Genomic DNA, 15,801 nt, shown 5'->3' with positions numbered 1-15,801 from the left:
TCAATTTTGGATCTTTCCTGCTTTCTCTTGTGGGCATTTAGTGCTATAAATTTCCCTCTACACACTGCTTTGAATGTGTCCCAGAGATTCTGGTATGTTGTGTCTTTGTTCTCGTTGGTTTCAAAGAACACCTTTATTTCTGCCTTCATTTCATCATGTACCCAACAGTCATTCAGGAGCAGGTTGTTCAGTTTCCATGTAGTTGAGCGGTTTTGAGTGAGTTTCTTAATCCTGAGTTCTAGTTTGATTGCACTGTGGTCTGAGAGACAGTTTGTTATAATTCCTGTTCTTTTACATTTGCTGAGGAGAGCTTTACTTCCAACTATGTGGTCAATTTTGGAATAGGTGTGGTGTGGTGCTGAAAAAAATGTATATTCTGTTGATTTGGGGTGGAGAGTTCTGTAGATGTCTATTAGGTCCACTTTGTGCAGAGCTGAGTTCAATTCCTGGATATCCTTGTTAACTTTCTGTCTCACTGATCTGTCTAATGTTGACAGTGGGGTGTTAAAATCTCCCATTATTATTGTGTGGGAGTTTAAGTCCCTTTGTAGGTCACTCAGGACTTGCTTTATGAATCTGGGTGCTCCTGTGTTGGGTGCATATATATTTAGGATAGTTAGCTCTTCTTGTTGAATTGATCCCTTTACCATTATGTAATGGCCTTCTTTGTCTCTTTTGATCTTTGTTGATTTAAAGTCTATTTTATCAGAGACTAGGATTGCAACCCCTGCCTTTTTTTGTTTTCCATTTGCTTGATAGATCTTCCTCCATCCCTTTATTTTGAGTCTATGTGTGTCTCTGCACGTGAGATGGGTTTCCTGAATACAGCACACTGATGGGTCCTGACTCCTTATCCAGTTTGCCAGTCTGTGTCTTTTAATTGGAGCATTTAGCCCATTTACATTTAAAGTTAATATTGTTATGTGTGAATCTGATCCTGTCATTATGATGTTAGTTGGTTATTTTGCTCGTTAGTTGATACAGTTTCTTCCCAGCCTCGATGGTCTTTACAATTTGGCATGTTTTTGCAGGGGCTGGTACCGGTTGTTCCTTTCCATGTTTAGTGCTTCCTTCAGGAGCTCTTTTAGGGCAGGCCTGGTGGTGACAAAATCACTCAGCGTTTGCTTGTCTGTACAGTATTTTATTTCTCCTTCACTTATGAAGCTTAGTTTGGCTGGATATGAAATTCTGGGTTGAAAATTCTTTTCTTTAAGAATGTTGAATATCAGCCCCCACTCTCTTCTGGCTTGTAGAGTTTCTGCCGAGAGATCAGCTGTTAGTCTGATGGGCTTCCCTTTGTGGGTAACCCGACCTTTCTCTCTGGCTGCCGTTAACATTTTTTCCTTCATTTCAACTTTGGTGAATCTGACAATTGTGTGTCTTGGAGTTGCTCTTCTCGTGGAGTATCTTTGTGGCATTCTCTATATTTCCTGAATCTGAATGTTGGCCTGCCTTGCTAGATTGGGGAAGTTCTCCTGGATAATATCTTGCAGAGTGTTTTCCAACTTGGTTCCATTCTCCCCGTCATTTTCAGGTACACCAATCAGACGTAGGTTTGGTCTTTTCACATAGTCCCAAATTTCTTGGAGGCTTTGTTCATTTCTTTTTATTCTTTTTTCTCTAAACTTCCCTTCTCGCTTCATTTCATTCATTCCATCTTCCATCAGCGATACCCTTTCTTCCAGTTGATCGCATCGGCTACCGAGGCTTCTGCAATCTTCACGTAGTTCTCGATACTTGGCTTTCAGCTCCATCAGCTCCTTTAAGCCCTTCTCTCCATTGGTTATTCTAGTTATCCAGTCGTCTAATTTTTTTTCAAAGTTTTTAACTTCTTTGCTATTGTTTTGAATTTCCTCCCATAGCTCAGAGTACTTTGATCGTCTGAAGCCTTCTTCTCTCAACTCGTCAAAGACATCCTCCGTCCAGCTTTGTTCCGTTGCTGGTGAGGAACTGCGTTCCTTTGGAGGAGGAGAGGTGCTCTGCTTTTTAGAGTTTCCAGTTTTTCTGCTGTTTTTTCCCCATCTTTGTGGTTTTATCTACTTTTGGTCTTTGATGATGGTGATGTACAGATGGGTTTTTGGTGTGGATGTCCTTTCTGTTTGTTAGTTTTCCTTCTACCAGACAGGACCCTCAGCTGCAGGTCTGTTGGAGTTTACTAGAGGTCCACTACAGACCCTGTTTGGCTGGGTGTCAGCAGGGGTGGCTGCAGAACAGCGGATTTTCGTGAGACCACAAATTCAGCTGTCTGATAGTTCCTCAGGAAGTTTTGTCTCAGAGGAGTACCCAGCCGGGTGAGGTGTCAGTCTGCCCCTACTGGGGGGTGCCTCCCAGTTAGGCTGCTCGGGGGTGAGGGACCCACTTTAGGAGGCAGTCTGTCCGTTCTCAGATCTCTAGCTGCGTGCTGGGAGAACCATTACTCTCTTCAAAGCTGTCAGTCAGACAGGGACATTTAAGTCTGCAGAGGTTCCTGCTGAGTTTTTGTTTGTCTGTGCCCTGCCCCCAGAGGTGGAGCCTACAGAGGCAGGCAGGCCTCCTTGAGCTGTGGTGGGCTCCACCCAATTCGAGCTTCCTGGCTGCTTTGTTTACCTAAGCAAGCCTGGGCAATGGCAGGCCCCCCCGCCCCCCCCAGCCTCGCTGCTGCCTTGCAGTTTGATCTCAGACTGCTGTGCTAGCAATCAGTGAGACTCTGTGGGCATAGGACCCTCCGAGCCAGGCGCGGGACACAATCTCCTAGTGTGCCGTTTTCCAGGTCCGTTGGAAAAGCGCAGTATTAGGGTGGGACTGACCCGATTTTCCAGGTGCCATCTGTTACCCCTTTCTTTGACTAGGAAAGAGAACTCCCTGACTCCTTGCGCTTCCTGAGTGAGGAAATACCTCGCCCTGCTTCGGCTCGCGCACAGTGTGCTTCACCGACTGTCCTGCACCCACTGTTTGGCACTCCCTAGTGAGATGAAACCGGTACCTCAAACAGAAATGCAGAAATCACCTGTCTTCTGTGTCGCTCAGGCTGGGAGCTGTAGACCTGAGCTATTCCTATTCGGCCATCTTGGCTCCACCTAGGCTGTGCTTTTGACAGCCTTAGGGCAGTAAGAGGACAAAAAAAGTCTTCAGGTGATCAAAGGTGAGACCCAAGGAATAGATTATTTGACTTGGGATCCAATGTGCTTAGGATCCCAGAGGGCTGTGCCTTACAATTAAAGTAAACCAGCCCTTCCTCAGACTATACTTTTCTGGGTAGCCTAGAACATCTCAAATTTTAGTTAGAGTAAAGAGATTCCAGATTACTAATTCCCTATGGCACCTAGAAGTAGCAAAAAAGTTCTCTCTGAGGGACAATAACATCATTTTTAGGTTCAAATTATTTATATATACAACTTATCAAATATAGTTCTAGAACATAATTAAAACATCACCAGACATCCAAAATGACAAGACATAATGAGTCAGAAAACAATAATAGACAATACAAACAGATCCACAGAGATTCCAGTTACTGGAGTTACTAAATACAGACTGCAAAATAACTTTACTTACTGTCTTTCAGGAGAAAACAGCTGATGTTAAAAGTTTTACTACAAATCATACATTAAAAATGGCATTACAGAGCTGAGTGCAGTGGCTCAGGCCTGTAATCCTAGCACTTTGGGAGGCTGAGGTGGGTGGATCACTTGAGACCAGGAGTTCGAGACCAGCCAGAGATGGCAAAATCCCATCTCTACAAAAAAATACAAAGATTAGCTGGGCATGGTGGCTTGCACTTGTAGTCCTAGCTACTAGGGAAGCTGAGGTGAGAGGATCACTTGAGCTTGGGAGGTCAAGACTGCAGTGAGCCATGATCGCCCCACTGCACTCCAGCCTGGGTGACAGAACAAGGCCCTATCTCCTCACCCTCTCCCCCCAAAAAAAGCATAACAGAAAAAAAAAAAAAAAAACTTGGTAAAAATTCTAGAACTAAAAATTTCAGGTAAATTAGGAACTCAGTGGATGGGTTTCACATCAAAATTAGTTAGAACTGTAGAAAGAATTTGTGAAATGGAAGGTTAAACTATCCAGACTGAAGCATGGGGAGACAAAAGGATGGAGAAATACGGAAGCAAGGTAAGAGATGTGACAGATACAGTGAAAAGGTCTAACATAAGTTCAACTGGAGTCTTACAAAGGAAACTACTTCTAGAAATCCCCAGTATTTTATAAACATTTTTCATATTATAAATAAAGATCTACCTCTTTTGTTTTTATAAGCTGCATGATAGGTATTACATTATATTAAAACGCTATACTTTTTGATGCAATCCCCTTGCTGTTTTAAGATTTGTTACTAAAAAATAATTCTTCCGTGAATATAATTGTGCATATCATCAAACATATATGTCAGCTTTCTTCCATAGGAATAGTCCTAGAAAAAGCATTTCTAGGTCAAGGAATATGTACCCAACATTGCCAAATCATCTTTCAGAAGGTTGAAAGAATTTCAATTCTCATTATATATAAATGTCCATTTCATGACCCTTAATAGTACAATGTATGATCAGCCTCTACCAATTTGATAATCAAGAATCCATCCATTTTAATTTACATTTTTGACAGTGACTAGTTTATATATTTTTTAATATAGTTGACTCAAGTCTTATGAATTGTCCAAGCATTACTTTCATATACTTTTCTTTTGGTATATTACTAGTTTGCTGGAGTACTTTATGCATTAGGTCTATTACCTCTTGGTTTGAAATAATTTTCCTGAGTTTATCATTTTGTTTAATCTTTTTCTTGGTTCTAATTATTTTTAAAACTTTTTTCTTGACCCCCCGACTGTCACCTTTCTTTGTTTCCCTTTACAGCAAAAAAATTGAATGAAATGTGTATACTCAGTGTCTCTAGTTCTTTGTTTTACTTGTGAGTCTACTCCAGACAGGTATCTTTCAATATTCCATATCTGCATCTATTGGTCCTTCTCCTACCACACATATTGCTTCTTCTCACTCTCCTTTGTTGGTTCCTCTTTATTTCTTCAATCTTTTTCAACTTTGGAATGCCTCAGCGCCTAATTCTTGAGTCTCTTCTCTGCCTGTTTCTATATTCAAGCAGTAGGTAATTACATTCAAGTTCATAGACTTGAATCTGTATTCTGATGATTCCCAAATTTGTATCACTAACTAGGTCAGTGCTATTCAGTAGCAATACAATAAAGCAATATATGTGATTTTAAATTTTCTAGTAGCCACATACAGTGGCTCATGCCTATAATCCCAGCCACTCAGGAGGCTGAAGTGGGAGGATCACTTTAACCCAGGAGTTCGAGGCTGCAGTGAGCTGTGATTGTGCCACTGCACTCCAGCTTGGGTAAAAGAGCAAACCCCTTCTCTTTAAACAAAACAGAATAAAAAAACTTTTTGACTGAAGAATAAATCAAAAATGGCAAACTTTCATGATAACATTTCCAGCCCCTTTATTATTTTAAAAAAAGGCAGAAAGGTGAAATTATTTTTAATGTTTTATTTAACCTAGTATATAAAAAAATTTCAACATGTAATCAAATAAAATGTTAATGAGATGTTATGTTTTTCATACTACGTCTCTGAAATCTGGTGTGTGTTTTACACCTACAGAACATCTCAATTCAGATTAACCAGATTTCAAGTGTTTAATAGCCACGTGTAGCTGCTGGTCAATGCAGCTCTAGGTAATTTTGCTGATCTCCAGACCTTTATATCTCCATTTGAATGTCAAATAGATATCTCACAATTAACCTGTTTCTCTTACAATGTGCATTCATTTTAACAAAAACAAATCCTCTTGGTTCGAACCTCAGTAGATCCAGTATCTAATCACTTTTTATCTCCTCTGTTGCAGTCACTGTGGTCCCAGCTATCACATCCTGACTGGCTAGGTATCTTCATGGTTCTTTTCTTCTCTTTCATTCGTTTTTCCAAGTCTCACCTTATCAGAGAAGTATTCCTTTGTTACTGGCCAGGTCCAGGTCTGTTATGCCTATGCACAGTAAATCAATCACTGTAACACGATTTTGCAAAAGAGAAAAGATTTATTTGCAAGGGCATTGAGCAAGGAGGAGGGAGGGAGAAGAGCTCTGGAGTCTGCCTCCCTGAAGAAGATGAGGCTTGGGGATATTTATGAGTTAGGGAAGTAGAGTGGTCTAAGGCATGAGGAAAGGTAATTGGCACGGAGGAAAAAGGAAATAACAGGTTTATTCTGCACAAACCTAGCCAGAGTTCATGGCATTTCATAGGATGCTTAGGAGGATGTGAGGGTGGCATTTTTGGCCCTCCAGCATCAAAAGGCCACCTCTCGGGCATTTGCATTGGCCCAGTTGAAGGGTCTGTGGTCTCAACCAGTTTGAATTGGACAGGAGCCGGCCCAAGTTTCTGAAAAACCGAAGCAACCGTTACTGTGGTGACCTTTGAACATTATCTATAAAGTGGCCAGGGAAGGTTAAGTTTGAATGTCACTGCTACTGCAGCCTTCAACTTCCAAAGAAAAGGAAAAAAATGACAAGACGCAAGCTACCAAAGGCAAGCAGGGCAGGCAGACCTGATCAAATTAACCCCTCAGTTTCACCTGGCCTACCTTATTTAAAGTATAAACCTCTCCTCCTCACATACAAATACATATCCACAAAAATCAGTATTCCCTTATCCCTTTGATGCTTTATTTCTTGTGTTAGTTTTTAAGGAATTACTGTTTCTTTTTTTTCCCCTTAATACTGGGTTTCCAGTTGCCCAGACAGGAGTGCAGTGGCAGGATCATAGCTCACTGCACCTCAACCGCCCAGGCTCAAGCGATCGTCTCACCCCAACCTCCTGAGTAGCTGGGACTACAGGGGCAAGCCACCATGCCTGGCTAATTTTTTAATTTTTCGTAGAGTCGGAGTTTTGCCATGTTACCCAGGCTGGTCTCAAACTTCCTGGGCTCAAGTAATCTGCCCATCTTGGCCTCCGAAAGTGCTAGTGTTACAGGCATGAGCCACCATGCCCAGCTACCATTTCTCTTTGCTCCGTGGTTTGATAGGAATTGATATAAGATGTATCTTTGATGGCCTTTTCATTTTTTTCATGGTTGATAACGCTGTTCACCTGCTTCTGAGTCTTTTAAAAAAAAAAAAAACTTTTCCTAGAAAATTGCCTATTTTTGTTAAATTTTAAAATTATCCTTCAGTGGCGTACATGGCATTCTCAATTTTTAAAAGTACCTCTTTATTGCTTGCTAAAATGCTCCTTTTATCAATGCTCATTTTTGTTTCAGTCTTCTCTTAACGAGATTTGTCTTGTCTTTTATCTACTTTTTTTTTTTTTTTTTTTTTTTTTTTTTGGAGTCTCGTGCTGTCACCCAGGCTGGAATGCAGTAGTGCAATCTTAGCTCACTGCAACCTCCATCTGCTGGGTTCAAGTAATTCTTGTGCCTCAGCCAACCAAGTAGTTGGGACTACAGGCACACGCCACCACACCCAGCTAATTGTTTGTATTTTTAGTAGAGACAAAGTCTCACCACGTTGCCCAGCCTAGTCTCGAACTCTTGAGCTCATGCAGTCCACCCACCTCAGCCTCCCAGAGTGCTAGGATTACAGGCGTGAGCCACTGCGCCCAGCCTGTTATTTACCTACTTTTATTAGTCTTTTAAAAGAATAGCTCTCAATTTTAGTTACCATTTTTACTGTTTTAAAAGTGATCACTTCTGTTTTTGTCTTAACTAATTATATTTTAAACTTTTTTGGCTTATTTTTAGTTCTTTCCTAGATTCTTGAGAGTTGACTGTTTAATTCATTTATTTCTAGCTTTATTTAATAATAAGCATCTAAAGCTGTGACTTCTTTTGGATATAACTTTGACCATGTCCCGTAGATTTTGGTAGTCTGTATTCTTATTGTCATTAATTTATTGTAATTATCAAAGTCCACACAGCTTACTAAGTGGCAAAGTCAGGATTCAAGGCTGTCTCCATGACATGAGATCTGCTTTTTAATATCTTCTCCTTGTAGAACAGAGACAGTACATTTAGATGATTTTTTTCAGGATCAGTGATTGAAATAATTCAGAGTTAAAACAAAATTAATTCCTTTTTTTCCCCCAAACTCATCAGGAACCTTCATAACACTTGATTACCGGAATTCTGCTGTAGACACCTCAGCTTTTAGGAGTATGGACAGTGGCAATAAGTAGGGGACAGAGGCTCAAAATGATTTTGTGAGTTGGCTGGACTTCCTTCTGCTTGTCACCTCTGGGATCATTTCACGTGTCCATTGGAATATTCTGCCAGTAATTAGCTTGGGCTGCTTCATGTGGCAGCTGGGTTCAGAGTCATTATATGGATATCCCAATTACCCTGAGTTGATTTTATGAATGTACTAAATTCTTGCATGTACCCCAAAAATACGTACATCTAATATGTATTAATAAAAAGTCATCATTATTACCTTTTTAAAACAGTTTTGTTGAGTTATATTTTACTCATTTCAGTGATTTTTAGTAACCTTATCAAGTGTTGCAACTATCCCATCATAAACCCATCTTAGAACATTTTTATCCCCCATGCCCATTTATAGCTAATCTCTCTTCCCATCTCCCACCACCTATCCCAGGCAGCTACTAATATACTTTCTCTATATACATTTTCTTGCTTTGGACGTTTTACTTAAATGGAATTATACAATAGGTGATCTCTTTTATCTAGCTTCTTTCATTCAGCAAGTTTTTTATATTAACCCATGAGGTAACATATATCAGTAGTTTCTTTCTGTTGCTGAAAGATTTTCCATTGTATGGATTTGCCAAGTCATTGGTTTTTAGTAAGTGTACAAATTGTCTTGGAAACTTTTTATCTAGGTTTGACATAAATGGGGTGATATTATGGTCTGTAAGACTCTATTTTTTAGATTTAAACTTCTTTTAGTGACCTAACACGTTGGTTTTTAAAAAAATGTTCCTTGGAAATTTTAAAAGAACATATCTTTTCTGTCCTTTATGTGGTTGTCAATTTATGCTTTTTAAGTATAATAATAGTTCAATATTTATACCTTTTCTAGATTATATATCTTTGAGTGATGCAGGCCACTGCAGTGGTGGAGACAGCATCTGGTAAAGGCTACCACAGTAATGGAGGCAACCTCCAAAAAGGTAAGGGTCTAGGCCACTTACCCTTATTCTTGGTGGGGAAGGGTGTTAAATGTATTGTGCCAGATAGTTTGCCCTTCCGGTTGCTGCTTTTTAACTCTTCCTCCCTCTAAGGTGGTAAGACTCAGTATATTTTTAACTTGCCAAATTGATTCAGGTGATTTTTGGTGGATCAGGGCAGTCTAGGCAGGACCTTTCTTTAGGAAAGGGAAAGTGAGCAGGAAGAAAGGATTTCTGTCCAGCCAGCCTTTCAAGAACTGCTGACAGGTATTACTGCCTTCAGGGTGATAATCAGAAAGTGAGCAGGTTGACTTCTGCTGCCCAAGTTGTATATGATTTCTTCTTCCCATAAATCTGAAATGTATTTTTCTTGGGTCATGGCAGAAAGAAAATAAGAAATAGCAAGAGTCTAAAAAGCAAGATGACTAAACTTTATGTGCTTATGACTATATGTAGCTTAAACTATTAAGATATATATATTCTAGATTAAAACAAAAACTCTACATTGTTCATAAGACATATTTAAAACAGAAAAGAAAGGTTTAGGATAAAAGGATGGACAAGTTAAACAAATTAACTTAAAAATTTGGGGTGATAGTAGTAAAGAGCATAATCAATGCAGAAAGCATTGTAAGACAATTAAAAGGGTCATTTTAAAGTGATAAAGTTATACAATGAAGCTTTCAGTCATGAACCCTAATGGAATAAACAGTATACTTTGTATTCATACATTAAATTTTAGAAATCCAGGGAAAGGCTGCTGGAGATTGGACATGATAATGGTTCTCTATCTCAGTAAATCCCAGTAGGATATTTTATGCAATTCAAAATGGTCCCTCAAAAATAAACTTTAAAAAATCTATTGGAGAGAATGTAAAATAAATTTTAAAATACAGGAAAAAACTTATCAGATATAAAAATAACCTGTGATACTATAATAATTAAAACAGTAATACAGTCATACAAAAAGATAATAGGTTAATGGAATGGAATAAATAGAAATAAATTCTTAGAAAATCATGAAACAGAAACAGGAAGACTTCACAATATGATAAAGATGTTGTTTCAGCTCAGAAGGAAAACAATGGATTATTTGGCAAATGGTATTAGGACAATTGAGCATCCACTTTGGAAGAAAGTTAAGTTAGAGTCCTACCTTATGCCAAAGAGAAAAATAATACTCTGTGTAGTGTAAAAAGACTAAGTGTTAACCCCCACCCCCCCTACACACACACAATTAGAATAAATTATAGGAGAATATTTTTATAATTACTTGGTAGAGAAGACCAAAGACACAAAACCTAGAAGTTACAGAAGACTGATTCACTTAACTAAATAACCTGGAAAATTCTGATATGATAAGATACTATAAAAAGTTAAAGCCAGGCAAGCTACTTGGGTGGCTGAGGCAGGAAGATTGCTTGATATACAGTAAGTCTAGTACCTAGGCAACATAGCAAGACCCTGTCTCAAAATAATTTTTAAAAATTAAAAGATAAGTAATAAGCTAGGAAAATTCAGTTATATTACAAATGTTAAAAAGAAAACAAAGAATTAGTATCTAGAATGTATAAAAGACTCCCAAACAACTCTGTCATCTCCAACCACCCACATATTTATAACAGCTTACTGGACAGACATTCACATCTGGGTGTTTTATTACTAAACTCAGACTCTACTTGCCTAGAATTGAACTCATTATCCTCATCCTCCTCCTCATTTTTCCTCTCTACCTTATAATCTGCTCTTCACACAGTCCCTATCTCTTTAGCCCTGAATATTCCCATTCAACTATAGTACCAAGTTGTAAACATGTAAGCATTATCTTTGAGTGATATTTAAGTGAGCATTTATTGGCCAATTGGTAAGTCATAACATCAGTTTAGCTGACTGTGATGAACTTTTTTTAAAGAAATGGAATAGAATAAAATAGAAAATACCAGAATACATTGGACATGGGTAAAATTTTTGTTTTACTTATACACATACATATATGTATGTGTGTACTGGGTCATGATATGACCAAAACGTAATTCCGATTATGATCTTAGTAAAAAAAAAAAAAATCTTTTGAAAACCACTGCTCTCTCTCTTCCTCTTACTATCATCTCTAATTGGCCACCAAGACATATCAGTTGTGGAACTTTCATACCAGTCTCTTCTTTAGTCCCACTTCTGTTTTGGTACCTGCCTTTATTCTCCTCTTTCAAGTTTTTAGTCTTTCTGTTGCCAGGAATGACTACAACTCAATTCCAATCACATGACTACCCTTTAATGAAGTTTTCAGTGGTCTTTTGTTGCCTTAGAATAAGAGCCAAACTTCTTAGCACATCATAAAAGGCCTTTTTCAGTTGATAATTCCTGTCACACTCATAAGAGTTCTTTCACTACAGACAGGCTGTCTTACAGTTTCCTGAAAATGCCATGTTCTTTCACACAGCTATTTGTACTTGCGTTGGATTTGCCTAAAATAATTTTGTCTATTTTGTTTCAAAACACTTTTTAAATCAAAGTTTTTCTGGAGTCTGCTTCCCTTTTTTTCAAAAATTTACCTGCTCCATCAACACAACTCTGTCAGCACTGTTTTAAAATTACATTTTTGTGTGCTTATCTTATGACCCTATGAAAACTATAAGCACTTGGGGACAGCATCCGTGTCTTCCTTTTCTTTGTTTTTACAGTGCCTAGAGCTAGCACTGGAGGCACCCAAAGATTTATCAAATAAATTTATAAGAAGAAAGTTTCTTATTAGACCATTTTACAAACAGTGGCTGCCCTGTAAACAGTAAATTCCTTGCCATTGAAAGAATTCAAGAAAATCTTAGCTGTTGTCTTAGGTCAGGCTGCCATAACAAAATACCATACAGTGAGTGGCTTAAACAACAGGTACTTATTTTCTCATAGTTCTGGAGGCTGGAAGTCTGAGATCAGGGTGCCAGCATGGTCAGGTTCTGGTGAGGGATCTCTTCCTAGCTTGTAGATGGCTGCCTTCTTTCTGTGTCCTCACATGAGAGGAGGGGGAAGCAAGCTCTTTTGGTCTTTTCTTGAAAGGACACTAATCCTATAATTAGGGTCTTGCCCTCATGACCTCATGTAAACCTAATTACCTCTCAAAGTCCCCATTTCCAACATACGGGTCTGGCCTTCAACGCATCATTTGGGAGGACATGGTTCAGTTTTTAGCTGCTACTGAAAGGGATATTTGTCATGGATGATGTAAATAGTAATCCTGCATTGGGAAGAGCTTAAACCAGATTATGTCTAAGGTTTTTCTAGTGTTTAGATTCTATAATGTTGCTGTTAATGTTTTTATCCTTTTTTTAATCAGATAAACCTTCAAATCCAAAGAAAGAAAATTTGTTATTATCCTCCAGTGGTTGTGATGAAGTCAAATTGACTTTTCCTGATTATGACTGGGATTCTTCGACACTAGAGCAAAGAGCTAATAATAAAGAAATCAGCAATATTGACAAAATGGATTTATCAGAGCCATTTTTTTCAGTGAGTCAAGATACTAACACAGAGAGTACTCACTTTCAGTCAAGTGAACTTGAAGACAGTACTGACTATGCTTTCTTGAATAAAACATATTCTATACCTTATTCAGAGTCAAAACTGAAGAAGGAAAGTCTTATTCCTTTAAGTTCAGAATTAGATCCTGAAGTGCAGAAAAAAGAGGAGGTGTTTTTTGATATTTTGGAACATCATGATAAGACTGTTGGCTTGGAAAGAATCTACAATATTTCAGATGCTAATTATAGAGAAAGTGCTGAAGATACACAAAAGCATGATACAGATGAAGACTCACAGCAGGAATATCACAGTGCGGAAGAACAAGAATACATAAGTAACCATTTATCTTTTGACCAAACAAAAATATTAGATATATCTAATCCAGAAGTTGTTGAATTAGGAAATTCGGGTTATGAAGTTAAATGTGCTAGCAATGTCGAAGATAATCGTGTTAACTCGGGAAGTGGTTCTATCATCTCTTTAGATTCACTTGATGTTTATGGACAAGAAGAGTCACTTCATGTCTCCAAATTTCAGAATTCTGTTATGTTAAGAAAATATCATGACCTAAAGCATGAGAAGTGTAAGGAACAAGAGACTAGTTCAATGTACCACACTGTATTTGATGGCAGTGTACTAAGAAGCAATTCTCCAGGAAACCAGGAATCTCAATCTAAGAGTGGTTCCTTGAGCCCTCAAAAAGTATTAAAAATGAAAATTTATACTGAAAATATGAAATCTCAAGTAAATGAAAGTAAAGATTTCATTCAAGTAAATGAAAATAAAATTGTTGAGAACAAAATATTACTGCACCTTGAAAATCCTAGCACATTACCACAGGATAAAGCTTTAGAGACATTACCCCAACCCTGTAAAGATTGTCAAACTTCCTGGACCTCTGTTTTTGATGATTCAATAATTTCTGCCTGTGGATATTATGAAAGCCTACAAAACGCCCCTGACTCAGCCTTAGATTTTTCTGCTATGCTACCAAAGATTGCAGTCAGAGATAATCAGGCAATAGAAGATAATACTTCCCTAAAAGTTGCTCATAGCAGTACCACAAAGAAAACATGCTTTCACAATATAGGAGGAACGTGTACTAAATCATTGTCAGATGCAGCAAGTCGTACAGTCACAATTAATCAGACAGTGGACGTTAGCACTGATTTTAGGGCTTGTTTCACAACCAGCAGGGCAACAAGTGCAAGACCTTCTGTAGTATCTACATCAAGCAACACAGAGATAACAATGATGAATAAAAAACGACCTGATGAATGGCAAAATGAGAAACAAAAAAGTGTGGCTTGTAGTACAGATTGGTCATACAGTGAAGATTGTATAGATACACAGATGGCTATAACAAAAGGATCAGGAAAATCTCCCTCAGTTGACAGTTTAAAACCTAATGGAAATTTTCTAAATAAGGTAAAATCAATATGAGTAATAATAAAATTTAGACTTTATAAAGAGACAGTGTATGCTAATGTAAATGTTTTTGGTTCGTTGAATTAAGGCTTTTGTGAGAAGATGCTAGATGAGGGGAGTAAATTAAAAAGTAAATTAAAAAAAAAGATGTGTAAATTACCACCAGCTCTGTCTTCCTCTCATGGCAGCTCCTCCCACAAAATCCATTAGAAATTGAATTATACATTTTATTAGTTTGGAATTTTAGATATAACATTTTTTAAATTTAATTTTAAATCATATTTTCAGGATTTCCTGGAATTAAGAAAACCATGTGGTATCACAGACCTAAAGAAACATCCTGAGAGGTACATCATCTATATATGCTTACAGATACATCTGGAAGAAAAAATCAAAATAGTATTTGCTTTCTGTATGGCATACTTACCCATATAGAATAATAGCTAAAATGGACTTTAAGAAATCATCTGTTTCAACCGTTTGCCTTCAAATAAATATTAAAACAATATAGAATATTAAAGCTCTTCACTTACTGAGATTTCAGTCTCAATTTCTTCAGAAACTTGTGGCATCTAATCTTTACTTGTTCAACCCAAATCCATACTGATTTAATTTTCCATTTCCTTTCACTTTATTCACCTGTAGACCAAAACAAACTAGCACCTTTGGAATATGTCATTTATTTGGAGAAGTAAATAGCTACTTTCACAGGAGCATTTTAATCTTGATTTTAACTCATTGCATAATTTGCCTTGCATTTATCAGATACTCTTGTAATTCAGAACACAGTGGAGAACCAGGAAGTGGGAGGGAGAGAAACAGGGAAGGTCTAAGAAGCCAAATTAGTTATCATACTCTGAGGTCATTTACTTTTTCCTTCACTTATTACTCATTCTTCTAATATGTTTAATCTGGTGTTTCAGTTCTATAAAATTAAATTATTGGTTTGTAGAAGCAGAACTATTGAGAATAGCTAGAAGTGGCGATTAGTAACAAGGGAAGACCTCCAAAAACTACTAATACTCAAAAAAAATAGTGATTTGGGGCTTTTTGATATAATAGTATAGCAAAATATTTGCCTATATTAATGATCCTTAATTATTAAGTATGTAAATTTTTTTTTAAAAAGATAATATGTTTTAAGAATAATTTTCATCCAAAATGCTTATAACTTTTAAAAATCTTGGCCAAAGTTTGATTTAGATTGAAAAAAATGCATTGATTCGGGATAAAGAAGGTCATTACCAAAATGACTTCATAGAGAATAAGCAATTCTCCAGAATAAACAATTCTCAAATTCATACTTCCTTTTTTGGTAAAAGAACGTATGAATTTGAGAATTGTTTACTTCCTGGACCTCTAGAATGAATATATTTAGCTTTAACTTCTTGTTTTCTGAAGTTGTTATATATTCCTACAGCCTCTTCATCTTTAGTATAAATTGATTTAAACTTGACAGGGAAATATAAAAAATTTAAAATCTGTTTCTGGAGGCATGTTATTACTATAGAAAAATGTTCGGAATCTTACCTGATCCTATCTTTTATTTTTAAAGGGAAGTTCAACTTTTTAAAGATACAGAGAAGGATTTGCCATCAATGTGCTGTGAGAAGATAATGCAGAGAGCCATAAAAGCAGAGCTGCACCTTTTAAATGTTCACTATCAGATGTGTCGTCGCCGTTGTTGTGATATTTACAAACTTGTAATGGAAAATAGGGAAGGATTAAATATGTGTTT

The sequence above is a fragment of the Hylobates moloch genome, unplaced genomic scaffold (genome assembly GCF_009828535.3).
Source record: "Hylobates moloch isolate HMO894 unplaced genomic scaffold, HMol_V3 SCAFFOLD_1, whole genome shotgun sequence".
Taxonomy (NCBI): domain Eukaryota; kingdom Metazoa; phylum Chordata; class Mammalia; order Primates; family Hylobatidae; genus Hylobates; species Hylobates moloch.
This window is presented reverse-complemented; position numbering follows the sequence as displayed.